We start from the raw sequence: 3,170 nt of genomic DNA, 5'->3' as shown, positions 1-3,170 counted from the left end.
TGTAGATCATAATGAAGCTATACGATTGTTCCCCTGATCATTATTGAGAGTCCTGTTTGCTTATGACTTTTTGTTAAATTGAACTTATAAGAAGTTTGGGTTATACACCGATATTTACCAAAACGGAAATAAGGTAAAAATGTTTCAAATTTAGTTTGACTAGCCTATAAATTTAGACTAACACTCTTTTAAGTTTTAGCTTATCACATTGGGTTATCAAATTAATACTATTATGGCGTTAAAAATGATACTATGTAATTGCTTGATTGTGTAGATATTTTTTTTACACTCTACCTCCGTAAAAACAATTATAGCCCTACTTTAACTCAACTTTAAATTTACTATATTATTTTATATAGTTATTTAATATTAAAATTAATGTAAAAAAATAAAAATAAAATTCTCTTAATATATTTAAATGGACACATAAATTTAAATATATATTTTTATTATAGAGTTCAAATAATTTAAAACATGAGTAATATTGAATGATTATGTGAACTCCCCTAGTTTATAGTAGAATTGATCAAAGAATTTTTCTTCTTTAATATATCACTCCGCCACTCCTGAATACGTATCGACCTAGAAATTCAAGACAAAAATAATAACTTTTTTATTCTTATATTAAACAATTACTTTTTAATAATATCCAATTCTTTTTATTAAAAATATTGTATCATTCAATAGTCGTTTTTACACTTATTGAAATAAAATATCTAAATTTTCATTTTTAAAAGTATAATAATTAGAAATTTTGTAAATTATTTTCTGAAAAAGATTACAAAATGCATACTAGGCAAATATATGTGAAAGGGGTGAGTAACAATATAATAGTGTGCTCTCAAATTTCAAAATTTATGTATCTATCCTTAATAATCCCCACTCATTTACCTAATGTCCAAATTTAAACATCTTAAAATGTCAAATAAGTTAATACTCCATTTTGAATTTTGAAAAATTATGTCTTTATCCTAAATAATTTCTTCCCAATTACATAATGTCCTATTTTGAACATTCCAAAATGTTAAAGATTTTAATTTATCAACTAATCAGATTCTGTAATAAATGATTTACTGCATTTGATATTTCATTTTGTGTATATATACAACATATATCCTTCACAAAAATTTCATGTCCAAAATCATCTCCATTTACAAAAGCTTCATATTCTCTAACAATGGCGCTCCGACAATACATAGCAAATAACACCCCTAATTTAAAATTTCAAAATTATCTCAGTGCCTCCGAATTGTTTCTTCAACAGAGAAACTTTGAAGATTGTCGTATTTATGCTCTTAAAGCCATTGAGATTGACCCAAATCAAATTGCCCCTTCACAAATCCTCTTCATAGCTAATATTTTGCTCCTGGTTACCACCACTAACAAAGGCCCAAATCACTATTTGATCCTCAATCTTCCTCTCTACACTCACAATCAAGAACTCATCAAGAACAATTTCATGTACGTATCGAATTTGTTAAACCCAAATTACAATCCATACCCATTTGCATCTGAGGCTTTAGGGTATGCACTCACGTCTTGGTCTGTTCTTTCGAGCTCAACCCAGAAGGCAAATTTTGATGACGAATTGAAAAACAAGGAAAAAGAGAAAAATACTTTCGAGCCCAACCCAGAATCTTTGTGGTCCCCTTTTGTGGGGACCACAAAGATTAATGAGTTTGGGATTGGTGGTGGAAATACTAACGATAAAAATGATGCAAATGAGGTTATTGAAATTTCTGATGACGAAGAAGAGGATGAAAATGGAAAAAAAGATCAATCTTTAAGGGTCGAAGAGAAATTTGTGGAAACTAATGATGGTGAAGTGGATAAAGAAGAAGGTAATTTCAAGAAGAAGAGGATAAAAATGATGGGAAAGAGTTTAAATAAGGTTCTAGGGAAAGGGAACAAAGTTGACATGAATAAAATTGTTTATCATGTTGAGGGGAATGATAATTTTGAGTGTGATAACGCGGGAGAAAAGACTAACCTTGAGTTTGAAATTATGAAAGATAATAATGTGGAGTCTAGAATTGTTGGAACAAAAAATAACAAGAATAATGTTGAGTCAGAAATTGTGGAAGGAAAGACTCACGAGAATGGTAATGTGGGTGAAACGAGTGATAATAATAATTTTGAGAATAAATTTATGGAAGATGATGATGATATTGAGTTTCTGAGAGAAGATATCTATGATCAAATGAAGAAATATTATGATATCGAGTTCTTTTGAGTAATTTAGGAAGTTCTCTTTCGTTAATTCATGTGTTATTGATTTTGATGTTAATATGTACTCAACTATGATTATTAATATATATCTTATCAAAGTAATGAGTTGAATTGGACTTCATGTGCTTGCAAAGTAACATTGTTCATGGCATGTTATTCAATATTTGTTTTTCTATTTGTAGGCCAATATAATTTTATTATTAACAAATATATAAATTCACAAGCGAACTCCATATCTTTCTATCTACATGTTCTCAGTAAGGTGAAGTTGAGTAATTTCTTGTGTAATTATCTTTTCCAGTTCTTTTCTAACCTATATTTACATCTCATAACTTTTGCTACAATCAACCTCTTAGCCTCCCTATTGGTGCATCCGCAAAACATTGTAATTGATTGTCTATATTGAGTTTTGAATGATATTGTATTTATATTAAGTTTAGTGTTTACATTGTTATAACCTTAATTTGTAAGATCTTGGAATTAATTATTGGTATATTATTTGACATTTTTCACACCCAATTAATCTATCCAAACTTCAACATGAGTCTATATAATACTACTCCCTCCGTCCACAATTGTTTGGCAGGTATACTAAAAATAGATGTCCAAGATTAATTGTCAATTTAAACAATCAAGAAATAATTAGTCACTTTTTTCCAATTCTGCCCTTAATAATTGTGTAGTTCAATTGAAAAGGTATGTAGACTTTTGGTATTCTTGATATAATAGGGTTATATTAGTCAAATTACACCTAGTATTAAATTTTCCTTGAGGGATGTGCATGATCTTACCCTGACAAACAATTGTGGACAGAGGGAGTACTAGAGTTTCATGTATTTTTCTTGAATTCTTACATGCTTCAGCAGTCAAACTTTTCTTGAAGGGATAGAAATAAATAACGAAGGAAAGGTAAGGATTATATCAAAAAAGTTTAACAAAAA

This window comes from Solanum stenotomum, chromosome 11 (assembly GCF_019186545.1).
Source record: "Solanum stenotomum isolate F172 chromosome 11, ASM1918654v1, whole genome shotgun sequence".
Classification (NCBI taxonomy): Eukaryota; Viridiplantae; Streptophyta; class Magnoliopsida; order Solanales; family Solanaceae; genus Solanum; species Solanum stenotomum.
The sequence above is the reverse complement of the archived record's forward strand: the minus strand, read 5'-3'. Positions refer to the sequence as shown.